Genomic DNA, 27,500 nt, shown 5'->3' on the forward strand with positions numbered 1-27,500 from the left:
TCACCATGTATTCTTAAGGCACTCCACAAGGCGGATATCCTGATCAACCCAGTCATATGTTTTCTCCAGATCTATAGATGTCACAAACAAATCCTTCCCGTTTCTCTATTTCTCACACATATATTTTAAAGCAAACACCACTTTTGGAACCACGATGTTACTCCCCAGTCTCGTGCTCTGTACATGCCACCACCCCCTCAGTCACTACTATCCTACACAATTTATCAGGTACATTCAGCATACTTATACCTCTGTAATCCGAATACTCACCTTTGTCTCCCTTTGTCCTTATACAGTGGCACTATACATGCGTTCCGCCAGTCCTCAGGCACCTCACCATGCCCCATACATGCATTCCAAATTCCAAAGAACCAATCAGCAACACAGTCACACCCCTTTCTTAAGAAATTCAACTGCAATACCATCCACTCCCACTGCCTTGCCACACTTCATCTTACGCAAGGCTTTTAACCACCTCTTCTCTCTCACCATGCCCTTCTCCCTATCTCTATCACTTCGGATACACCGCCCCGACCCCAGACACCTCACAATTGCTACCCTGTTATCAGACACGTTTAACAATCCTTCAGGCTACACACACTCCATCTCCTCCTCACTTCATCACCACCTGTTATCACTTCTCCATTTGCCCCTTTCATCGATGCTCCCATTTGTTCTCTTGAATTTCGCACACTGTTCAACTCCTTCTGAGACATATTATTCCTGCTGAAGTTTGCTGATACTCGCTCACCCCAGCTCTCATTTGTTGTCCTCTTCTACAACCCCTGCACCTTCCTCTTGACCTCCTCCCGCTCTCTCTCTTATACATCTCCCATTCATTTGCACTCCTTCCTTGTAAATCCCACCCAAATGCCCATCTTAACTTTCACGAACTAGCTGACACACCACGTAGCTGACACTACTGAGCTGACACAGACAGCTGACATTGCTGGCTGACAGGACAAACACTAGGTGGAAGGGGAAAGGGGGAACTGGGGGAAGGGGGGAGCTTGGGGAGAGAGAGAGAGAGAGAGAGAGAGAGAGAGAGAGAGAGAGAGAGAGAGAGAGAGAGAGACCTCGGTCTTCCCCCCCCCCACCATTTCTGCTGCCGTAGAGCTAGCTTAGAGATATCTTCTTTCTTTCGTCTCTTCTTTTTCGTGTTCCAAAACGCATTGCCCACTGGACTTAACTCGTGCCCAGCTGGTTTGATTCAGTGGTGTGAACTATAGACAGAACAAAGTTTGATCCAGTGGTGTCACATTACGCCACAGTAAAGTACGTTGTCTAACTTAGTAGTGTGACTTTACGACAAAACAAAAGTCGTCTAAGTTAGTGGCGTCACATGGATCAGTGTAACACGAAGTGTAGCCCAGCGTAGTTAGGTAGTTTCGTAAAAGCTTAGGACACAGTTAAGGAACGTATTAATCTTTCGTTGTCAGGTGGTCGTATTGATCTTTCGTTGTCAGGTGGTTGTATTGATCTCGTCAAGTGCTTGTAAGAGAGAAACGAAAAGGGGAAAACGGGAAGCGGTCGTGGATACCCCAGCCAAACCGTTAGCCAAGGCAGTTGATTATATTCTTCGGCTCTGGTATAGCTCTGGTCTTGGGGGGGGGGGGTCTGGAAACCGGTTTGTGTGGGTTTTTTTAACATGATGAGTACAGGTGTGTGTGTGTGTGTGTGTGTGTGTGTGTGTGGTGGATGGGTTCCTCAGGTGGGGGTGGTGGTGGTGGTAGTGGTAGTGGTGGTGGTAGTGGTGGTGGTGGTAGTGGTGGAAGGGGGTAGTGGTTGTGTTGGGGAGGTGGAGGGGCGTAGGGATTTAAGGAGTGGTCATGAGGTATGCTTGGCTCATGAAGGCTGTGCAGAGATGGTCTGAAAACACGTTCATTACTGAAGACCATTCAAGGTACGATGTTTGTGTGAGAGAGAGAGAGAGAGAGAGAGAGAGAGAGAGAGAGAGAGAGAGAGAGAGAGAGAGAGAGAGAGAGAGAGAGAGATTCTTAAATGGATACTTGATTACAGCGATGAAGAATGTGTGCGAGGGAGCGAACGTATGTTTGAAGGACTAGTGGTTCCAACAATGTTGTATGGTTGCGAGGCGTGGGCTATAGATAGAGTTGTGCGCAGGAGGATGGATGTGCTGGAAATGAGATATTTGAGGACAATGTGTGATGTGAGGTGGTTTGATCGAGTAAGTAATGAAGGGTGAGAGAGATGTGTGGTAATAAAAAGAGTGTGGTTGAGAGAGCCGGAGAGGGTGCGTTGAAATGGTTTGGACATACGGAGAGAATGAGTGAGGAAAGATTGACCAAGAGGATACATGTGTCAGAGGTGGAGGGAATAAGAAGAAGCGGGAGACCAAATTGGAGGTAGAAGGATTAAGTGAAAAAGATTTTTAGCGATGGGGGCCTGAACATACAGGAGGGTGAGAGGCGTGCAAGGAATAGAGTGAATCGGAACTATGTGGTATACCGAGGTCGACGTGCTGTCAGTGGATTGAACCAGGGCATGTGAAGCGTCTTGGGTAAACCATGGAAAGTTTTGTGGGGCCTGGATGTGGAAAGGGAGCTGTGGTTTCTGTGAATTATACATGACAGCTAGAAACTGAGTGTGAACGAATGTGGCCTTTGTTGTCTTTTCCTAGCGCTACTTCGCGCGCATGCGGGGGGAGGGGGTTGTCATTTCATGTGTGGCGGGGTGGCGACGGGAATGAATAAAGGCAGCAAGTATGAATTATGTACATGTGTATATATGTATATGTCTGTGTATGTATATATATGTACATGTGTATATATGTATATGTCTGTGTATGTATATATATGTACATGTTCAAATGTATAGGCATGTATAAGTGCGTGTGTGGACGTGTATGTATATGCATGTGTATGTGTGTGGGTTGGGCCATTCTTTCGTCTGTTTCCTTGCGCTACCTCGCTAACGCGGGAGACAGCGACAAAGTATAAGAAATTAATATATATATATATATATATATATATATATATATATATATATATATATATATATATATATATATATATGCGTATTTTGATAGTCAGGTGTGTCACATATGCTTATCGTATGGACACAACTGACTTAAATCTACTACATCACATAACTCACCACAGATGTGACAGCACACGTCCGTGAAGCTTCGAGGCAACGAAAACGGAAACAGCTTCAGGTGTAGGTACACCAGCAGACGACCACACCAGGTGACGACTGCTGGTGAGGAGGAGGAGGAGGAGATGATGGAAGGATGGCATGTCCTTGAGCAAGAGAGAGAGAGAGAGAGAGAGAGAGAGAGAGAGAGAGAGAGAGAGAGAGAGAGAGAGAGACAGACAGACAGACAGACATACAGAGACAGAAAGTAAGATATCGACGAGAGAGAGAGAGAGAGAGAGAGAGAGAGAGAGAGACTGACGGAGGGACGAGAGGTTTATCTACTTCAGCGTGTTTACATGAGACGATCCTAGCACGACGATCTTAACCTCAACAACCAATTTCGCGAGAAATGCCGTTCCCTCACGTACAGCGGTGGGGGGGGGGGGGGGGGGTTGCGCGCACATACACACACACACACACACACACACACGCACACACACATGGAGGGAGTGGAGGGGACAGGTGCCGTTGTCGTGGTGCAGGCGCGTCCCTCCGTGATGGTGTCGAAGCCTTCCCTCCTCCTACAGAGAGAGGATCTCTTCCCTCTCTCTCTACAATCTCTCTCTCTCTCTCTCTCTCTCTCTCTCTCTCTCTCTCTCTCTCTCTCTCTCTCTCTCTCTCTCTCTCTCTCTCTCTCTCTCTCTACGTGGTCAGTATTCATCTGCCCGCTGTGTATGATCCCAGTTTGGACTGGCTTAGTGTTGCCACTCTGACCGTAGCTTATGTGTCGCCACTCAGACTATGACGTTCGTGCCGCCACTCAGAGTGTGTCGTGCATGTTGCCAATCAGGTCAGGTCATCACCACCACCACCACAGCCGGTCAGGTCAGGTCACCATCACCACTACCGCCGGTTAGGTCAGGTCACCATTACTACCTCATACGGGAGCTGGGGCGTCCGATCTGACCTGGCCTCGTTCACAGCAGCGTCGGGCGGGTCGTCGTCGTGCCAGAGAATGTAGCTCTGGTCACGAATGAGCCCAGCCTTGACCTTTGCTGACCTCCAGTGACCTTCTGCACCTCATCCAACCCCCCTTCCCTCCTTCACCATCCCCCTCAACAAGCAGGAATGGGTTTAAAAGCTCCGAATCACATCTATTCGATGCCAAACATCACCATGATAGACGGAAGATCTATTTGTCCTCCCTCCTCGTGTGTTTCCCCCATCTATCCCCTTGTTCCTTTTTACCCTTTTTTACCCATTTACCCTTACCCATTCCTCCATTCTTCCTTCCCTAGCCACACATCCCCCCTATCCCTCATACATCCCACACCCCCATCTTTCCCTATCCCTTAGTGGTACACACACACAGACACTCAGATGCGGGAGATGGTACACGCGAGCAGGCTACACACACTAGACTCGCCACACCCGCTCTGATCAGAGACATTTGTAACATATTCGCCAGCCAGTGTGATGGCCGACGGTGTCTTCCTCTTTTTTTTTTATTATCATCAATATTTCCATGAGTCTGTGTGAGCTGTAGGGAAGCGGCCCTGGCCTCTCACAAGGGCGGGCTCTCTCTCTCTCTCTCTCTCTCTCTCTCTCTCTCTCTCTCTCTCTCTCTCTCTCTCTCTCTCTCTCTCTCTCTCGGGAGACTTGGCACACGTCAGTCCACAACTCCTTCCCTCGCATAGGAAGAACTCTCTCATCATCCATTTGTTTCCTCCCCAATTCTTTTTGATATTATAACGGAAGGTTTTTTTTTTTATTTCTTAATCTTTATTACTTGCTACTATAGCTTTATTACATACGTATACAACTCCTCAAATCGTTGGTATAGATGTATATAGTGCTCCGACAGCACAAGGGTATGCGAACTACATGCCAAGTTTCAATATCCATACAAGGTATAGGAAATACTTACAGGTGTAGGGATATACGTGATGAAATATAGGAAAGACACAAGGCTTATACGATATATATATATATACGGGTTATGAGAAATACGTACCGGATATAGGATACACACAGGTGATATAGGAAATACTAAGTGCTGAATGGATGTTCAGGGCAACGCCGATATAAAACTAAAGAAAAAAAATTTATTAAGGATCAAAAGATTCTCCCCGCCATAGTGACGTCACTTTATGACGTCAAGAGATTTGTTTACATGTGTAGTTCCCACGGCCGATACTCTAGCCAGACCAGACCAGACCCAGACCCGACCAGACTCGACCAGACCCGACCAGACCCGACCCAGACCCAACCAGACTCAACCAGACCCGACCCAGACCCAACCAGACTCGACCAGACCCGACCAGACCCGACCAGACCAGACTCGACCAGACCCGACCAGACCCGACCAGACCAGACCAGACCCAACCAGACTCGACCAGACCCGACCAGACCAGACTCGACCAGACCCAACCAGACTCGACCAGACCAGACCAAAGCGGCTCCTGTCCTGCTCAAGATCTTCTCTCCCTCGACCAACCCGACCAAGAACTAACCCACCATAGCTCAAGCCTGATGGTGGGTGCTGTGCAATGCTCAGTGTGGCGTATGTGCACAGTGCCTCGTTATTCGGTGGTTTACTGTGCTAAGTGTCATGCAGTGCTCAGCACCATGTCATCCTCAGTGTCATGCTGTGCTCAGCACCATGCCATCCTCAGTGTCATGCTGTGCTCAGCACCATGCCATCCTCAGTGTCATGCAGTGCTCAGCACCATGTCATCCTCAGTGTCATGCAGTGCTCAGCACCATGTCATGCTCAGTGTCATGCAGTGCTCAGCACCATGTCATCCTCAGTGTCATGCAGTGCTCAGCACCATGCCATGCTCAGTGTCATGCAGTGCTCAGCACCATGTCATGCTCAGTGTCATGCAGTGCTCAGCACCATGTCATGCTCAGTGTCATGCAGTGCTCAGCACCATGCCATCCTCAGTGTCATGCAGTGCTCAGCACCATGTCATCCTCAGTGTCATGCAGTGCTCAGCACCATGTCATCCTCAGTGTCATGCAGTGCTCAGCACCATGCCATCCTCAGTGTCATGCAGTGCTCAGCACCATGTCATCCTCAGTGTCATGCAGTGCTCAGCACCATGCCATCCTCAGTGTCATGCAGTGCTCAGCACCATGCCATCCTCAGTGTCATGCAGTGCTCAGCACCATGTCATCCTCAGTGTCATGCAGTGCTCAGCACCATGCCTTGCCCAACGCCATGCAGTGCTCAGCACCATGCCATCCTCAGTGTCATGCAGTGCTCAGCACCATGCCATCCTCAGTGTCATGCTGTGCTCAGCACCATCAGTGTCATGCAATTCTCAGTGTCATGCCCTGTTCAGTGTCATGCGCTGCTCAGTGTCATGCAATTCTCAGTGTCATGCCCTGTTCAGTGTCATGCGATGCTTAGAGTCATGTAATGCTGTGTCATGCGCTGCTCAGTGTCATGCCCTGATAATTGACACTCCATGCCATGTTCCGTCCTATACCATTTCATATATGAACCGTCCTACCTCTTATAAGACACGTATATCAACCCTTACGTACACCTGTGCGAGGACTTATAAATAACCTGATCGCCTTTTAACCTTGCGATATACCGTTGTCAGTCACCTAATATAACATATTAGTTGCTATATCATGATATAACCATTATGTCATACTTCTGTATACCCGTATATGAGCGCTCTGTGGTAAGGCATCGTAGAATTAAGACGGTACGAGTGTGAAGTTAGTATAAGTGTGGCATATTTAAGTATGTGTGACTTTAGTATAAGTGAGGCATATTTAAGTATAGGTGTGACGTTAGTATAAGTGAGGCATATTTAAGTATAAGTGTGAAGTTAGTATAAGTGTGGCATATTTAAGTATAAGTGTGACGTTAGTATAAGTGCGACGTATTTAAGTATAAGTGTGAAGTTAGTACAAGTGCGACGTATCTAAGTATAAGTGTGAAGTTAGTACAAGTGTGGCATATTTAAGTATAAGTGTGACGTTAGTATAAGTGCGACGTATTTAAGTATAAGTGTGAAGTTAGTACAAGTGCGACGTATCTAAGTATAAGTGTGAAGTTAGTACAAGTGTGGCATATTTAAGTATAAGTGTGACGTTAGTATAAGTGCGACGTATTTAAGTATAAGTGTGAAGGCAGTACAAGTGCAACGTATTTAAGTCACGGGTCGACAGTGTTTCCAGCAATACGTGGGGACAAGCTAGTTAGCGAGGAGATGGGCGAACTACCTTTATAGCAATCCTTCTTCCCCTCCTCCTTGTTCCCTGACGTCACAAGTACCATGATAAACACAGGGCGAGGACAGAGAGCTGATTGGTTCCGGTGGGACTTTGGTTGTGGGGAGGGAAGGGAAGGAGGTTGGGTAGAAGGGACGTGATTGGCTGAAGAGCGCCCCCAGAAAACAGCGGGAGCGGAGGCCAGCTCGCTGTATGGAAGTAATTAACAGAATTGTGGATCAGTCTCAAGGTGTTATCACGTTTCCAAAGCGCCTCTTATCGCGTCTTATCGCTGTTGTAATTGTGTGGTGGAGTATTATTATACAATTGGCAGCCAGCCATTACGATTGGCGGAGGACCCATGTTTTGAGCGGTTACAACACCAGTGTATGTGGCATGATATCAAAGTCCCGTGGGATAGCTTGCCTGTTGGACAAACGTACCTTCGTTAACTGTGAGTTTTTCTTGCGTTTGTGAAGGAAGTTTTTACTTATATCTTTGCATCGTTGGTGAATTATAAGTGTTAAGTGATGTACTGTTAGGTAAAAGTAACAGGTGTTAGTGTGTGTGGGGGGGGGGGGGTGGTGGTGTCGGTAATTTGTCGTTTGTTAGATCGTAAGTAAAAGGTTGTTAGAAAGTTGTTAGTCTTGTTTAGAGTATATGTTTTGGGTAATGTAATACTTAAGTGTAAAGTTTTGATGTAAAGTTACTTAAAACAGGGGAAAATGATACTTAACGTGTGTGTGTGTGTGTGTGTGTGTGTGTGTGTGTGTGTGTGCACAGGAGTAAAGACATGGTATATATATATATATATATATATATATATATATATATATATATATATATATATATATATATATATAATATATATATATATACCATGTCTTTACTCCTGTACACACACACTCTGTGGGCTACCAGCAAGACCTGCTCCTCAAGCCATCACAACCCGATGTGACCCACCCAAACTTACCCACAAACCCACCTTCCTCAACCCGTAGTCAACCCCGTGCAGTCTGAACCCACCTTCCCTCCACCCGTCATGTCTCCTATACAACCTAACCCCATCAGAACCCCCATCAGAGACTCTTAAACCCCACCCATTCTACACCTCACCGAGACGCGCCTCGTCACACCCATACGTGGATCTCTACCATCTCTTCCCTCACCTCCTGACCCTCATACTCCCCACTCACCGCCCCCATGAGACACCCCACCTCCCCCTACCTTACCACAACATCACCACCTCTTATTGGTCAGGCCACCGTGCTCACGGGGTCGTACCTTCGTGCTCACGGGTCGTACTTACGTGGTCAATTGTCGTACCTTCGTGCTCACGGGTCGTACCTTCGTGGTCAAGAGTCGTACCTTCATGCTTACGGAGTTGATCCGTCTCGCTCACGGAGTCGTACAGGTCTTGCACAAGGGTCGTAACGGGGCCGTTACCAGGTAGTCAGTCGTCTTCCACAAATCCCCTGGTTATCCCTTTCATCTGTCCACACACCTGCCATTCCTCTGCTTCGAGCCACAGTGAAGCTTCACTGCTGCTGCTTCGGTGTTCCTTGTGAATCTCTCGCCTACCCATACAACTCCCATTCCCCTGCTTCGACCCACAGTTTGAAGCTTCGACCCACAGCTGCTCCGGTGCTTCTGGTGAATCGAACGGTACACCCCTAGTGTTCTTGTGGCCTGGTATCCACATTGGTTTCCGAGCAGTCCCTATTATCTTCCTACTTTCATCTGACTCGTGATGTCTGTTGCTTTTGGGTTTAGCCAACCATATCCACCATCTGTCTGTGTCTGTCTGTACGTACCTGTTCTGTTCGACCACCGTTTCATAGCTTTGTATTGAAGGGGAGGAGAGAGAGAGGTATGGGAGGCGAAAGTGATGCCAGAGAGGGAATGAGACAAGACTCAATAGAGCAACGAAAAAACGGAACGTAGATAAGTTACCTCTCTCTCTCTCTCTCTCTCTCTCTCTCTCTCTCTCTCTCTCTCTCTCTCTCTCTCTCTCTCTCTCTCTCTCCCCTTTTCGCGTCATCACGCTACGAGAGCCGCCTATCACTGCGGGGTTGCATTTGTCGTGCCTAACCATCCATAGTGCAGACAACTGATGGTTTCCACAATAGGTACATTGCCCAATTACCCGCAGGCATGTTACTGGGAGGGGAAAACACCGCTGTCCTCCTCCTCCTCCTCCTCCTCCTGCTCCTCCTCCTCCTGCTCCTCCTCCCGCTAACCCGTCCACAACACATGGGTCGACCATAATGAAGGTTGTGGGTACAAGTGATACATGATGGGTCGACGTCCTGGGGTTGAGGCGCTAGTGCCTCTGGTTTAAGGCTAGTGGTGAGGAGAGACGTCGGTGGTAAACGAAGGGGTTCCACCTCGTCCCTGTTGCTAGGGGGTCATGAACGGGTGGTGGTGTGGTGGTGATAGAGGGCGTGGTTAGTGGTGGTGATGGTGGTGATAGAGGGCGTGGTTAGTGGTGGTGATGTGGTGGTGATGGTGGTGATAGAGGGCGTGGTTAGTGGTGGTGATGGTGGTGATAGCGGGCGTGGTTAGTGGTGGTGATGTGGTGGTGATGGTGGTGATAGGGGGGGGTGGTTAGTGGTGGTGTGGTGGTGATAGAGGGCGTGGTTAGTGGTGGTGATATGGTGGTGATGGTGGTGATAGAGGGGGTGGTTAGTGGTGGTGTGGTGGTGATAGAGGGCGTGGTTAGTGGTGGTGATGTGGTGGTGATGGTGGTGATAGAGGGGGTGGTTAGTGGTGGTGTGGTGGTGATAGAGGGCGTGGTTAGTGGTGGTGATGTGGTGGTGATGGTGGTGATAGAGGGGGTGGTTAGTGGTGGTGTGGTGGTGATAGAGGGCGTGGTTAGTGGTGGTGATGTGGTGGTGATGGTGGTGATAGAGGGCGTGGTTAGTGGTGGTGATGTGGTGGTGATGGTGGTGATAGAGGGCGTGGTTAGTGGTGGTGATGTGGTGGTGGATGGTGGGGGTGGTTGGTGGCGGTAGGTGGTGGTGGTGATAGAGGGGGTGGTTAGTGGTGGTAGGCGATGGATAGTGGTGGTGGTGGTGATAGTGGTTGTTATGGCACGTGAGGGTGGAGATGGCCGTAGACTACCACCCTATACAGGTAGTGGAGTGGCCACCCCTCTCCCATATGCACTGGCTATGGCAAAAAGGGAAAGCCGCCCACCGCCCTCCACAATCCTTAGCCCTCTAAAGGGAAAGCCATGGTGCAGGGGAAGACAAAGGGAAGAACTCCACCCCTTCAACCATTAAAGGAAGGACCATAAAGAGAGAGAGAAAAAAAAAATATATAATAGAGATCCGATGATAAATTGTAGTTTGCCATGATAATACGTCTGGCTCGAGCGGAGGGGTTTAGGAGGTAAGGGAGACTCTGATCAGGGAGTTGTCATTCTTCACCCCTTCCTGATTTGGCTTGTGTGTGTGTGTGTGTGTGTGTCCTCGACGAATGTGACGTTCGTCTTCCGGAGAGAGAGAGAGAGAGAGAGAGAGAGAGAGAGAGAGAGAGAGAGAGAGAGAGAGAGACCGTGTCTGTGTGTGCGTGCGTGCGTTAGGGTTAGGAAAAGGACTCGAATTAGGATGTAAAAGAGAGAAATGGTTTAATACACACACACACACACACACACACACACACACACACACACAGAATTAGGATGTAAAAGAGAGAAATGGTTTAATACACACACACACACACACACACACACACACACACACACACACACAGAATTAGGATGTAAAAGAGAGAAATGGTTTAATACACACACACACACACACACACACACACACACACACACACGCCGTTGCAGGAAGGAGGGAGAAAGTATGGAGCCAGAGGTGTAGTGGGTGTGGTGCAGGAGTGTGTGTGTGTGTGTGTGTGTGTCAAGGGAAAGGAATCTGTTGACACACACTTATCCGTGGAACTGAGTAAACATAGCATTTTGGTTGCCAGTGGGCCCAGCCCCTTTAAGAAGCGTGTTGGAGGCGTAATGCAACACCTTGTAAGACTCGAGAGTCGGTCTGTTGCCTTCATTGAGTACATTTACTTTGTCATCGTACTCGAGTGTTTAGGTATCGTACTCAAGTTAAACTGTAAACAAGTTGTCGTAGTCAAGGAGTTAAGTTGTTGTACCTCAAGGTTTCAGTCGTGTTTATTGTGTCAAGGACTGAACCTTTCCCCTAAATTGGTCGCTCGTAACATAATTTCCAAAATGCGGTGAACTGCAAAGTTCCCTGTTATAACAACCCTGGGTCACCTTAAGAATATTTTTCACCCCGTAACCTACAAGTGAACGCCAAAGTCACGCATGCGCAGAGGCAGTCGCGGTACGTGCTACGGCGGGACCCATAATGGCGCGAACGCGAGGATGTGAACAATCACTCGGGTGTTTTGTGGCAACAATTTGTGGCTCTGAGCCCACGTCACGAAGCAAGCCAGTCACGTACCACGGACCGCTGGCTACTGTGTGTCAGTTGAACAACAGTTAAGTTCAATCCTCTTCCAAAGAAAGGAGTACAATACATGGATGTTAGTCTGCGTCCTTTACAAACCTGCAGACGAACGAGAGAGCTAGGCTGCCAACGGAAGACATAACTCCCCGTAGAACCTAAAAGCACTTCTTCCTCCGCCTCCCTCATACCTGTCCTCTCTTTCCGAACTACCCTGGACGACGTGAATTCCTAGCTAAATAGGAAATGCTTGACATCCATGGCATATCACTCTCTTGTGTAAGAAAAACAGATATAATTCTTTTGCTATTTTGAAGCTCGGTCTCTTAAAATGACTATAACTTTTAAGAACATGATTGTATATATATATATATATATATATATATATATGTGTGTGTGTGTGTGTGTGTATGTATGTATACCAGTTTACCCGGCAGTTTCCACTTTGGCCGACTGTCAACACACCAGTTATGTCTTATTTTGCTGCCATCATCAAATGTATTTACCTTTTCTCTTTGTTTTACTATGGTCGATTTTGAATGGTGAGAACAAGTCAGCACATTGTCTGCCTTCCATTCTACCTAAGTGAATTAGATATCATGATTATAAGAAGGTACACTTGGACATAACTCAGAAATAAGCTAACGAAAATAATGATTCCCTCCTCAACTCAACTCAGACCTCTTTTTAATATCCATCCATCCCGCGCAGTAGCAATTACTTCAGTTGATTACTGGCTAGAGAAGCGCCACACACACATGCTGTACTGTCTAGCTTCACTTTTGTCCTACGGTCATGTTCATATCTGCGACTGTTGTGAATGTGCTCATTGTTGGCTTCGATCGTTGTTTAGTTAAAAGAAAATATTATTATGATAAATCGTAGCTTCATATACTTACAAGACATAAAAAAGTTCACTCTAAACAACGCCCCTGTCTCATCTCAGACACCACTTCACCAGATACATCTAAAAAAAACTACATTCCCCAGACACGTACGACATATACCCTTTCGTCACCTATCTGGACTCGATCCATAACTCCAACACAAACGTCAGTGCCATATATCATAGCACCTCCTTCTATAACCAGATGTGCCACTTGGGCGCTGAGGATATTGAACACATATTCCTCAGTTTACTCTTCCCTCGCCCTACAAACACAACAACAAGAGAACTGTATTTCTTGGGTCCTCCACCCCCTCAGCCTGAACGCTCCCCCAAAACCCATAGAAGGGGGGAGAGGGGAGTAGGCAGGCTCCCTTGGTAAAAAGATGAGGTAAAGTAAGAATACAGACCGTTACAGACAGGTGGGCAGCCAACCTCACCGTTTACGATTAGGGAAATGATGATGTGCGCTACTGAGCGTAACCGAACAGCCTAGCGGGACCAGCCAGGCCCAGTGTACAAGATATAGCAGGTCACTCGGGGGTGGCAAAAACACAAAACGTACAATTGAGACTTTAAAAAAGTTATTAGATTAGACGTGGCTTTCCTATCCAATATCATATTGCAGTGTGTAACACCAGGGAGGTGTAACCGATGATTTTTAAACGTATTAAAAAGTTAAGAAGACTCTACACACACACTGGATGAGAGAGAGAGAGAGAGAGAGAGAGAGAGAGAGAGAGAGAGAGAGAGAGAGAAACAAATTTCCACGAGTCATTTACTGGCAATTATAGATTTATTTCTTGTGGTTTTCTTTGTCGGTCACCTTTTTAACAGAAGAGGGAGTAACTTGAATATTATGGGCAGCAGGAATTAGTCCTCGGGTTTGATGTTAACTTGTTTCTAACGGTATCTTCCACAAACGCCCATATAGGCCAGGGTTGTCAAGAATGTAAGATATTTTTTCCCCTAGTGGTGGTTATGACCAGATGTTTCACGGTCTGAGTGACCCTGGTAGTTGATAGGTTTTTTTTAAAATGCTCGAATACCTAATCGACCATAAGAACACAAGGGCCATATATGCAGTGGGAGTGTACGTGGTTTAGAATTATCTTGAAACACCTGGTGTTCAGTTCTTTCAGGTGGTAAGGGACCTGGAAATTAATAGGTTTAAATCCCAAAACTACCAACCAACCAACTGTCAAGTTATCAAAGAGAGGATGAAGGTGTTCGATGCTAAATTCATTCCAATTGTTGCATGCCGTTCATAAGGGATCTGGAAAAAGAAAATGCGATATATGATCGATGTTCTCCATACCTTTCTTATACATTTTCATTATTACTGGCCAAGATTTAAAGTCCCTTTTAGCCAAAACCCGGTATGAATTTCTATTCCTACTTATCCATTAATCACTCATGGGTTTCGTGAAACGGCGAGGGTTGTACAGAAATGACTGTGACTAGTTATATATCTTTTGGAAGCTTTCGAAATCAGCAGAAGCTGTGGACAACAGGAACTACAAGAAATGTTAAGCATGTGTTACAGTTTGTTCTAACTCTAAAAAATCCTATGTTTAACACATCATTGGATGGCTTTTGTCGCTTTATATATCTTTTCAAATACTGTTAACGAATTGCTTATCTACTGCAGGAATTGGGAAAAGTGGCTAGGGATCCCAGATACATATCTCAAATGTTTAAATCTTAATTAAACAATAACTTAACCTTCCACAAAGCACGAGACGCCTATGATGCATTTTCTTGACGCTGTTTACCTTATCATAAACACGAATAGCCTAACCTTCGCATCGAACTACTCCACCCAGATAGCCTAATCGCTGTCGTAACTGTAGCCTATGCATCATTATCTACTTGACATGTAACTCCACATAGCCATGAGATACCTACGTATCTTTATTCAACTGACATCCAGTTATAAGTGGCTTATTCCATCCATTGTTGACATTCAATTTTCAATCGACTGTGAACTTTTTACGTCTTAAACTCAACTTTACAAAACCACAAGCAGCTTATCTATTCTTATTTACCTCAGTCAAACTTCATAAGCCACAGATAGTTCATCCATTCTTCCTTAACCGATACCTAACCTTCTCCAGGTACATGTTAGCCTATACACAACTTCTTCAGGTACATGTTAGCCTATACACAACTTCATCGAAGTGACGACCTTCGATAGCCACCAGTCGCCAGCTCCAACCTTGGCGTGGTGGAGGTTTAGGTCGAAGAAGATGATGATGGTGATGACTACTGTATGTTGCTGCAGAGAACTGGTTAGGTTAGGACGGAAAGAATGTCACTCAGGCATCTTGAAACATCGTACTTTCTTGTGCGACTGGCTTCTTAGGAGGCCAGTGGTCAAGTTTTTCTTTTTCTCTTACTGAATATCTGTCATCTGTACTATAAACGTTTTGGGTCAAGTGTGTAACGTACTGGAGCGTATGCTTGCGTAAGACTAGGCTCGTCATACTTGATATTTTGGTTAGATTCAGAAATTTTGAAAAGCCAAAAAAAAAAAGAATAATAATGATAATAATCTTATACTGAAAGATTTAGTTTCGTATAACAAATAAATGCACGAAAGGTATTGGATACAATGTAAATATAAACTGACAATCGATATACTTCTTTTTTTTCGTAGCCTTTCCCCGTTGTTTGGCAAGTCACAGAATCAACAGCTTAGAAATATATATCTTGTACAAACTGCAGGATTTAATCCGATTGATCATATCAGTCACAGTTTATGCCAGCGGGTGTACTAGCAGTAGTAGTAGTAGTAGTAATACAGACTGGAATCTATCGCTGACAAGCGCAAGAGCATCTGATCCCAAACACATCTACTCGACGACTCTCTGTATATAATTCCATCTGACCAAGATGAGAAACCCGGAGCCAAATGTGAGGCTTGATTACACGCCACTAAACTTGGTCCGTTTTGATAACATCACCAGGTTCTCTCTCTCTCTCTCTCTCTCTCTCTCTCTCTCTCTCTCTCTCTCTCTCTCTCTCTCTCTCTCTCTCTCTCTCTCTCCTAGGACTCAAGAGAGGGTTGGAGTAACTGAAATTTGTAACAATTTGTTCTTCGTGGACTTGTGGCGCCGCTCACCTTCGAGCTGGTGGTGGTGGTGGTTTGTGTGATATGTGTTTATATATTTTTTTTTGTCATTATTCTTCTGACTTCAAGTCTGCGGAACAAGAAAAACGAGACGGTGCAGCTAATTCATCTGTGAGCGAGTGGGTGCAGGGCCCCAGTCAAGGTGGGCGCGTTTTTATCACCACAGAGTTTTAAGGGCGAGGACTCCACGCGTACACTTGTTTTATTTACGAATTATTTTTTAGTAAGAGATTTTGATAAGCTGGGGGGGAGGGGTTTATTTATGTCTTTGTTAGCGACTATTGTGTGAGAATGATGGTATATGAGAATGAACTTAACGTTTTTTTGTGTGTATTACTGACTTGTTAACCTAGGGTTTGAGGTGTCTGTTACAATGTTAAGGGTGAGTTTGTATTATTTATTTGTCTATAGAGGTTTGTGAGCCACACTCTTGTATACGCAAGACCTAGTGAGGTCAAGGTTTGCGAGAGAATATTCTCGATTTGTTAGATTGTATTGGTGTTTGAACTCGGTATGAGATGATGTTACGTTGAATCTAAAATATTTTCGTGATTTAGATTTCGTTTCGAAGACGAATTAGGTTTATAACAGTTCTCAAATGAAAATTTGGATCTGTGAATTGAATTCTAGGATGCAAATCACAGTATAAGTTGTAAAATCAATTTTTATATATGCAAGGTTAGTGTTGATTTATCGAATTTTGCTGTACAGAATTAGATGCTGAGTGGTTAGAATTCTTTTGAAAGTTTTGGTAAAAACTTAAAAAATCTTGTAATCCCAAAATTCACTTTATATAACCACAAAACTTAACCTTACTGTTGAGATCTTATCTTTCCAAATTTTTATAGATACAAACTCGGCTTGCATCAACAAGATCATAAGATTATGAAATTAATCTATAGAGAATATAATACTAAATGCTATGTCAGGTTCTGAGGCGGGAAGATAAATTTTCCCAAAGGCTTAAAGAATCTATTAGCCACCATCTTACTTTTCGAGGAAGTCTGATGTTTTTCTTAAGATCTTTACTTAACAAAAAATAAGTTTGATAATCGCTTGCGTAGTTGTTGATGTCCTTTTGTTTGTCCATGACACAAAAACTCGACAGAGGAGGTCAGGACTGCGATAGCAAGAGGACTTTGGAGGCGAAAACAACAAATGATCGATAAACAACAACAACCCCCCAAAAAAACATTTATACCATTATGCTGTTTATATATATCTACTACAAACTGTGACTCGAAATAATTCACAGTTGGACACCTTTTTTTAAACTTTATGCACCGAAAAGAAAGTGTATGTGCAGACGACATGTCTTACGTCACAGGCCACCACGGTCGGGACCGGCCAACGTCCATAGGGACTGACGACACAGGCCACCACTGAGGGAGGGCCTGGGGAGGGTTAGGGATCTGCTGTGTGGGAGACTAAGGAAGCCGAGTGCCGTGTTGAGGATTGGGAGCGAGAGAGGGGAGGGTCGCGCAGGGGCTAGGGATCTGGAGAATGTAAGGCAATGCAGAGGGGAAGGGCTGTGCAAGGGTGGGGGTTTAGTGGAGGGAAGGGCTGTGCAGGGGTGGGGGTTTAGTGGAGGGAAGGGCTGTGCAGGGGTGGGGGTTAGTGGAGGGAAGGGCTGTGCAGGGGTGGGGGGTTAGTGGAGGGAAGGGCTGTGCAAGGGTGGGGGTTTAGTGGAGGGAAGAGCTGTGCAGGGGTGGGGGGTTAGTGGAGGGAAGGGCTGTGCAGGGGGTGGGGGTTTAGTGGAGGGAAGGGCTGTGCAGGGGTGGGGGTTTAGTGGAGGGAAGGGCTGTGCAGGGGTAGGGGTTTAGTGGAGGGAAGGGCTGGCAGGGGATGGGGTTAGTGGGGAGGGCCGTGCAGGGGTGGGGGTTAGTAGAGGGAAGGGCTTGCAGGGTAGGTTTAGTGGAGGGAAGGGCTGTGCAGGGGTGGGGGGTTAGTAGAGGGAAGGGCCGTGCAGGGGTGGGGGTTTAGTGGAGGGAAGGGCTATGCAGGGGTGGGGGTTTAGTGGAGGGAAGGGCCGTGCAGGGGTGGGGGTTTAGTGGAGGGAAGGGCTGTGCAGGGGTGGGGGTTTAGCGGAGGGAAGCGCCGTGCAGAGAGTGGGTTTGGGTGGGTATTATGCAGGTGGTGAGGGTCATATATTGAAAAAAAAAGTGGCTAAAATTCTCGGAACTTTGAGGCCCAACTGGAGAACATTTGTACTTCATTTCAGTTTAAAATTTAGTGATAACACAAACTTCAACTGTAAGAGCCCCTACTCCACTGTCCAAGCGAGTGTCTGAATTAAAGAAAGATCTTTAATCAACATTACTTAGGTCAACAAATTAAAAATTACGAAACTTACACTACAATATTTCACAAAATTGTAAAATAAGTGAAAGTGGACACTTGGGTTTAAGATTTCAGAATTTGAATGTAACCCAGAGATTTTGACCGATGTCAAATGATCATTTTGGCATTCATCAGTTTTCTTATCATGACATCTTGTGATAAAAGATTTTTTTTTATTATTTCCTTACGTTACACATCAACTCGAGCAATCAGTTAGCGTTCCTGACCGTGACGCATTCACGAGCCGCCCAGGGTCGAGCATGGCATAGGTTCGATTCCTAGTGGTTGCGGCACTGTCCACAGTCAACCCAGCTGTTCATTCACCTTTAGGGGATTGGTCGATGAAATGGATGCCTGGCTCAGGATAGGATATATATATATGTATATATATATATATATATATATATATATATATATATATATATATATATATATATTTTTTTTTTTTTTTTTTTTTTTTTTTTTTATACTTTGTCGCTGTCTCCCGCGTTTGCGAGGTAGCGCAAGGAAACAGACGAAAGAAATGGCCCAACCCACCCCCATACACATGTATATACATACGTCCACACACGCAATATACATACCTACACAGCTTTCCATGGTTTACCCCAGACGCTTCACATGCCTTGATTCAATCCACTGACAGCACGTCAACCCCTGTATACCACATCGCTCCAATTCACTCTATTCCTTGCCCTCCTTTCACCCTCCTGCATGTTCAGGCCCCGATCACACAAAATCCTTTTCACTCCATCTTTCCACCTCCAATTTGGTCTCCCTCTTCTCCTCGTTCCCTCCACCTCCGACACATATATCCTCTTGGTCAATCTTTCCTCACTCATTCTCTCCATGTGCCCAAACCACTTCAAAACACCCTCTTCTGCTCTCTCAACCACGCTCTTTTTATTTCCACACATCCCTCTTACCCTTACGTTACTTACTCGATCAAACCACCTCACACCACACATTGTCCTCAAACATCTCATTTCCAGCACATCCATCCTCCTGCGCACAACTCTATCCATAGCCCACGCCTCGCAACCATACAACATTGTTGGAACCACTATTCCTTCAAACATACCCATTTTTGCTTTCCGGGATAATGTTCTCGACTTCCACACATTTTTCAAGGCTCCCAAAATTTTCGCCCCCTCCCCCACCCTATGATCCACTTCCGCTTCCATGGTTCCATCCGCTGACAGATCCACTCCCAGATATCTAAAACACTTCACTTCCTCCAGCCTCTCACCATTCAAACTCACCTCCCAATTGACTTGACCCTCAACCCTACTGTACCTAATAACCTTGCTCTTATTGACATTTACTCTTAACTTTCTTCTTCCACACACTTTACCAAAAAAGAAATTGCTAACAAAAAAGAAATTGAAAATCACGAACCATACAGAATTTTAACTTATATTTACAGTGTATTTGATTCTATTATGATTATCTGTAACAGGATCCGACATTACACCAAAATATTCTTATCCTATTCATTGAATATTTCAAAATACGCTTTGACGCAATGTAAATCAATCAATATGAAAGCATTCTGTGGCCACAAAGAGTCGTACTATATAACGTAAGAATTAACGTAACGATATCAAGATTAATTTCGTAATTATCTACTCACATTTCGGAGGGTAGCTATTTTAACGTGAATTGACACAGCAGCAACCTGTAAAAATTTTAGGCATATCAACGCCATTAGGATTATTTTACCGTAACCTAACCTTAACTTTACCTAACCTTAACTTTAAACGTTCTTAGAAGAAAGTCCCGACCCTGCATTACGGTACAATGACAACTTCGTATTTCGTATTTTTCGACTCGTATCTTTCCATCGTCTTGATAGCCATTCCTATAAATTTTCGATAGTGCTAAGGCAAAGGTGAAATATTAAAAACGAATACCCAAGTTATGACGGAATATCTATATCGTAACTACGAATATTCACCAAAAATAGAGTTATAATTTGACTTAACTGTAATATAATCCAGGCTAATAGAGATGAAATAGAGATAAAATTACCAAGAGTTGAAATTATCTTGGAACATGTTCATCAGCTGTTTAAGGTAATTCTAAGATCATAACACGTTCTCAATGTGTGTATATATGTATGTATGTATGTATGTATGTATGTATGGTTCTTGAGTATATGGTTGGGTGGTTGGGTTATTTGGGCTGTAAGCGTATCATTTGTCGACGTCACAGAAATTAAATTATGTATATGAACCAGCATAAGAAGTAAATATTTAGTTTTTTTTTTTATAAAAATCTTGAATCTCGTAAAGCAATGGCCACAAGAAATTTGAATTTCAGCTTCAATCAGTATGTAAATATATGATTTACACAAGTGCTCGAATATTTAGGATGATCTTATTTTGGAAACAAAATTACTTGAATAATAATGATACTGTTTATTCGCTGTAAACATGTGTCAATAAGAATTTTTAAACATACTGTCTCTTTTTTGTTTAATATACTGATGATGTCATTTGATTTTGTGTTTTTTTCAAGTAAGTCTGACGTATTAAGAAACATGGCAAGTATTAACAGATATAAAATGCTTCTAAACGGGGAAAACAAATATTTTCATGTATACACAACCCGTCTGAAAAGCTTAGCCAACCATGGCTCTCAGAACTTAGGTAATGAGTGGAAAGACGACCACACATATTACCCAGCCACAACCCACACACACACACACACACACACACCCTAACCTGAACAACCAATATTGTGTAATGCTTCATCTTACACAAGTGGACGAAACTTTCCTTCCTCAGTGTGTCCACACAGAGCCTAACCTGACCACATTCATCATGGCCGATCTACGTTTGAGAAGGGAAGGGGAGGGTATTACCTCTCATGGGGGGGTTGTAAGGGGGGCTGTCTGGTTGTTAAAGGCCCATAGCAAAGTTGTGGAACAGATTTTTGACCGGTGATCACAAGAGTGGATGAAGAAGGCCTTTGGTGTGTGTGAACTTGGAATACCACTGTGTAATGAGAGTTTATCTGACGCCGAAGTGGTTTGAGACAATGATAATTCATAACTTGGTGAATATGTCATGGTGAAATGGCAATGACACCTGTTGTAAAAACTTCCACAGTGAAATATAACATTAAGTAAATATTCAATTTCTATCTCGTAACTTTTAAGATTAATTAAGTATTCGAGTCAAATCTCACGGGCATTTTAATCACTTTAAACAGAATTCCTAAACTGATGACATATCATCGTCACAGCAAAAAAATAAGAAATAATGGAGAAATGTGACAAGGTCATAATTAGCTACAGTTACGATTGAGGAAAATATATGAGTGTTCCGTGCGAGAGAGCTATAACGACATGTGGCATTCAGACGAAGAAATGTGCGGAAACATGGAACCTCAAGACAATATACTAATACAATGTTAAGTGTGGGGTTAGAAACGCTAAAAATAAGACGTGGTCAGTTTGCTGGTAAATCTACCGCTATGCGATAAGCGGATTTTAAGAGAAAAATAAAAAGCGAAGGTCGCGCTGTGAGCAATTGGCGGGAAGTGGCTGGTCAGCTGACATGGCTGCGTGGCCATGTAGTATTTTATTCGTTATATATAAATACACAAACGCTGGTCCCGTGTCCATTAAATCAGCATGCCTTTCTGGTTCTTAAAGCGTAAAAAAACTTCCTAAAATCATGCGGAAACGAAGATGTAAGTAAAGGAATTATGGAGACTTTAAATTTTATAGAGAACTTGTTGTTCAGGCAGGAATCAAGATCACCCGGGTGTGGAAATGCTGGAACTCTTAACTCTCCTTACTATGACAGCCAAACAACTTCTTTACAAGACTTGCTAACGAAATTGTACGTTGCATTCTAAACGTAAATCGTGCCGGTCTGTTGCCCCCTTTTTTTTTTATATTTTCCCCCGACATAAATCAGCCATGATAAGAAACTTTGGATTAAATAAATGTAGGTCCGTTGGGCTTGACCTCCGCGCGCGCGCGCGCGCGCGCAAACGCTGTAAACACAAGGTATATCAGAGCGAAGCCCGACCCAACACAATGCCTCGTCGGAATGTGAAAATACGGTTGTGGTTGCAATGCTCTCGTTACCACACCGTTGCCCATCGCCGGCATTTGCACAAGAAAGGGAATTAGATGTCATACTTTTTCTCATATTTTTTGTGTGTGTGGATACATCTATTTGTTGTTGTTGGTGAGGTTTGGCAACGCCATGGCCGCCCTAGGGGTTGCGGTGTAGGGAAATAAGGAGAAATTTGTATTTAATTTTTCTATAGTAGTTACTGTGGGTCTGGAGATAAGTTTGTTAACGAAAGTAACTGTAATTACGAATATGTTTATTGAGTGTATGGAATCAATATGGTTAACTGTTCAGTGTGGGTTTAAAGATTAACTGATAACTATTAGTCAATTAAGGCAGTCAATCATCATTTAAAAAAAAAATATCAGGTTTTTTAGGATTATTTCTTAACATCATACATGTTCTCCCTACATATATGATCCCTGAATATTACATTCGAATGTACGCTGATACGTCAAGTTTTACTGTATAGATGACTCCATTGTATACAGATGGGTGTATCCATATACATATCCTGATGTAGATGATGTAGACATTATGAAATACGTACACCAAATTAGCAATACTGATATACTCTGTTGCCGTACTCCTGCAAGTGTGTGTGTGTGTGTGTGTGTGTGTGTGTGTGTGTAACTACTATTCGTGTGTAACTGGAAAGGAGTTTTACACTTGTGTTGCCTCGTCTCAACTCTCTCTCTCTCTCTCTCTCTCTCTCTCTCTCTCTCTCTCTCTCTCTCTCTCTCTCTCTCTCTCTCTCTCTCTATCAATTCTAGGTCCATCTTTTTCCTCTCTACATTGTTCTAACATCTGCCAGCAGACAGTTGGGTGTCCTTAACTGCGGGACTTTGGCACCAGATGTGTCCCTAACTATTTCCTCAAGGCGGGATGCTGGGGACAGGTTAAGGGACATTGTTGAGTGGCAGAAAGTCCCTCCCACAGGTGGGTTCCAGCAGCTTATCTCGTGGTAGACGATGATCATATATCTGGACTCTCATTCACCGTCATCCCTCCTCATTACTGAATATATAACTGGACCATTCAAGCAGCACACAGGTTGAAGGGTAATGTACAATGCAGCGAGAACGTAGTACAGACGCGCGTGGGGGAAAAAAATGTTCTAAATTATTCGATTGGTGGCGATAGCTTCTTTATTTTTAGTTCGATGGTCGTAAATTTCTTTATAGAAAGTCAAGCCTAGTTACAAAGCCTAGTTATAGATAGTCAAGCCTAGTTACAAAGCCTAGTTATAGAAAGTCAAGCTTAGTTACAAAGCCTAGTTATAGAAAGTCAAGCTTAGTTATAAAGCCTAGTTGTAGAAGTCAAGCTTAGTTACAAAGCCTAGTTATAGAAAGTCAAGCCTAGTTACAAAGCCTAGTTATAGAAAGTCAAGCCTAGTTACAAAGCCTAGTTATAGAAAGTCAAGCCTAGTTACAAAGCCTAGTTATAGAAAGTCAAGCCTAGTTACAAAGCCTAGTTATAGAAAGTCAAGCCTAGTTTTAGAAAGTCAATCGTAGTTACAAAGCCTAGTTGTAGAAAGTCAAGCCTAGTGACAAGCCTAGTTATAGAAAGTCAGACCTAGTGACAAGCCTAGTTGTAGAAGGTCGAGCCTAGTTACAAAGCCTAGCTATAGAAAGTCAACCCTAGTTACAAAGCCTAGTTATAGAAAGTCAAGCCTAGTGACAAAGCCTAGCCGTAGAAAGTCGAGCCTGGTCATTTTGTGATCCTTTGATCATCTTGCTCTTTTGAAGTTCTTTAAGCTGTGATGACCATCATAAACGTCTTTCGTCTACACTACCAGAATGTGTCGAATGGTATGAATATTTGGCAATACATCTTACAACGTGGTATCAGACAGGCCTTGTTAGAACTACCTACTTTAGTCAAAAGAAACCAGTTTGAAATTAGATGATAAGATCTTGATATTGAAATTCTCTCTCAAAACGTCAGAAATACGATTCCATGACTCGGGTATTATAATACATTGTTGCTCTCTAAAAAAGATACATGGTCCATTAAACGTCGTACATCTCCATTACCTGCAGGTAATAATGGTCGATTTATGAAATCAGTGAACACTGCCTACAAACGAAGCTTAATATTTCTAATGCCTTTCACGCTAGCTTGTGACCGGAGCGGTGAAGCTGTGTGAGGGGGCAAACCAGAAATTGATTTGATTTAAAACGTTTCACGAAAAGTTCCTTTTGGTTCGTTGATGACATCTATGTTACCCGTTTACGCCACGTTTTTATAGAGATATGTAGAAAGAAAAAAGATTAATTAAATAGCATTGCCTAAATATCATTGACGCACTTCTCTCTGTAGCATATCTTTGAGGTTTCTTTTTACTATATTGAAGGATTTAGTCGCTAAGTTTTTAAGAAGGTGGGAAAATTTATTTAAAAACACGAAGTCGTATGTCTTAGGACGAACGTGAGACAAAAGAGAAAGAAAAATAAAGGTTCGAGACTGAGAAGTGTCGATGGAGAAAGACATAAATTTTGTGGAAAGGAAAATAGGACATAAGACTCAGAAGATGGTTCGAGAAAGGGAGTCGAGTATACCTTGTTGAATGCTTTGTAGAATCTACTGGCTCAATTTCTTCAATCATTTCCTCTTTTTTTGTCATTTTATCCAGCACGGCGCCTATAATTTTAGGATTAAACAGCTCGCTCTGTCTTTGCAGATTGCCAAGATGTATTCTAACCTAATTTAGTTTGGTATAGGTAGGGTAGGATAGGTTTGGAAACCGTGTGGCCACAGTTACTGTTGTATAAACAAGTGACACGCAACCATGTAACTCGTTTACAGTCCTAGCTATTACATACCTGATTACAAGCCTAGTTATTAATAACCTACTGCATTACCAACCTAGTCATTAACATACTGCATTGCAAGCCTAGTCATTAACATACCGCAATACCAGCCTAGACATAAACATACGGCATTAGAAGCCTAGTCAGTAACTAATTGCTAGTCAATAGCAGGTAGTTAATAGTCTTTAAGCAGTTATAGACAGCATCAGTAATTTTCATGATGAATGAAATTCCACTGGACTTCTTTAATTGGCAACTGTGTACCATAACTGCATAGATCAGGGCAGTCTGCAAATTATCTTTTTTTTAAACTGTTTAAAGTTCTGTTACAGTTTCTAAAACTGCCCAGCCAAAGGTTCACGTCATCCGGTCTTTATTCTTGATCATATGAAAAACAATCCATTGTTAAATCTGGTATTAAGACGATGACTAAGTCTATCGCCATGTGAGGTCAGAGGATGTATTCTGGTCTGCGTATGAAGGCGAAATCAACGCAGCGGAGGTAATATAGAAAATATATAGAAAGCCTCCAAGATTATTGTCTATATATTGATGTTTTCTCTGGGCTGAGAACGCATTATGTCATTCATTCCATTCACAGAAACAATCATGTCGATTTCTCTATTTCCGCTTCGCTTATCACGTCATTATCTGCCTCTGTTCAATTAAACTAGAGTAAGATTATAAGTCAATAAGAAAGTTTATAAAAATCAGTGACTGGAATACGACTTTCACTGGTGTGATACATCACATTTGAATACAATAACTTAGCATGTGAATTGTCAAGGTCTTTTCTTCTTGGAGTTGAGGACTCTAAAAAATATTTTTCCACATCTCGGCCATGTGAATTATGTTCCTTCCCTTGTAACTTTCCTTACGTACTATATATTTTCTTCTCATCTTTTCCAGTGACTGTGAAATGGTTCTTGTTATTTATAGATCTAGTAGCAGCTTTGGATAGTAGGACTTGCTGGTGGGCGAATCAAAGCGAAAAAATCGTAATGTGTGACTAAGATACACCAGTCGAAGGCTAGCTTCCAGATGCATGTGTATTTATCTTGTCAAAATGCTCTATATACACGAAGCTTAATTTTTTTATATAGCTTATAAGTATCTTTAATGATATAGTGGAGGTTTATACCCTTAAAAATGTCATCTACACAATATACCCGTAAAGTAACAAGGTAAAAGAATATATCTTTCAAAGGAGCTAGAACGTTTCTGAATAGCCATCATAACTATGCAAATAAAGAAAAGAATAAGAAATGCAAGTTGGCAAACACACCCCAGTCTCGCCTGAGCTATTGGACCTTAATCGTATATAATTCATCTTGACCCAGTCTCATCTGACCTAATATGATCACATTAGATATAAGCAAAGTTCTTTTTTTTTTTTTCCAGACCCTCCAAGTCTAAGGTGATCCACCCACATTTGAATAAGTTCAGTATGGTTTCGCTTAGCCTCACGTACCCTAATCATTTCAAACAAAATCAAACTCATCTTTAACGCTGCTTAACCACCTGTACAACTAACATAGCCAAATCTAACCGAATTACAGCTGGACTAGATTAACTCAGCCCTCTTGCCTAACTTAGCGTAGTGAAATTAGCTCAGCCCTCTTGTCTAACATAGCATAGCTAAATCAACTCCACCCTCTTGCCTAAACTAGCATAGCTAAATCAACTAGACCCTCTTGCCTAACCTAACATAGCTAAATCAATTAGACCCTCTTGCCTAACCTAGCATAGCAAACTAACTTGGCCTTCTTGTCTAACCCAGCATAGCGAAATTAACTCGGCCCTCTTGCCTAACCTAGCACAGCTAAATCAACTCACCTTTCTTGCCTAACTTAGCATAGCGAATTTAACTTAGCCCTCTTGCCTAACCTACCATAACTAAATTAACTCATCCCTCTTGCCTAACCTAGCACAGCTAGATTAACCCAGCCTTCACGCCTAACCTAGCATGACTAAATTAACTCAGCCTTCTTGCCTAACCTAGCACAGCTAGATTAACCCAGCCCTCACGCCTAACCTAGCATAACTAAATTAATTCAACCTTCTTGCCTAACCTAGCACAGCTAGATTAACCCAGCCTTCACGCCTAACCTAGCATAACTAAATTAACTCAGCCTTCTTGCCTAACCTAGCACAGCTAGATTAACCCAGCCCTCACGCCTAACCTAGCATAACTAAATTAACTCAGCCCTCTTGCCTAACCTAGCACAGCTAGATTAACCCAGCCCTCACGCCTAACTTAGCATAACTAAATTAACTCAGCCCTCTTGCCTAACCTAGCACAAGTAAATGAACCCGGCCCTCACGCTTAACCTAGCTTAGTTTAACCTAGCTTAGCCCTTACTCTGCAAGGATCACTTGGCAACGGTGTCGGAGGTAACCGTGCGTCCGTTGGACATGACGCATTAC

General features: G+C 43.7%; 1 protein-coding gene across 3 annotated transcripts in view; it reads left to right on the forward strand.

The window, feature by feature from the left end:
* The window catches only part of LOC139751113 (U-scoloptoxin(16)-Cw1a-like), a 178,734-nt gene that overhangs the window by 32,675 nt on the left and 118,559 nt on the right, over positions 1 to 27,500 (forward strand). Inside the window, exon 1 of one of the 3 annotated variants that reach the window (XM_071666229.1) lies at positions 7,515 to 7,786. The exons of 1 other annotated variant lie outside the window; for it this stretch is intronic. The gene's annotated coding sequence lies outside the window, so the exon portion shown is untranslated. Of the gene's footprint in view, positions 1 to 7,514; positions 7,787 to 27,500 lie in introns of those variants that run through there. One more of the 3 variants, XM_071666222.1, reaches the window with a different exon arrangement.

This window comes from Panulirus ornatus, chromosome 1 (assembly GCF_036320965.1).
Source record: "Panulirus ornatus isolate Po-2019 chromosome 1, ASM3632096v1, whole genome shotgun sequence".
Classification (NCBI taxonomy): Eukaryota; Metazoa; Arthropoda; class Malacostraca; order Decapoda; family Palinuridae; genus Panulirus; species Panulirus ornatus.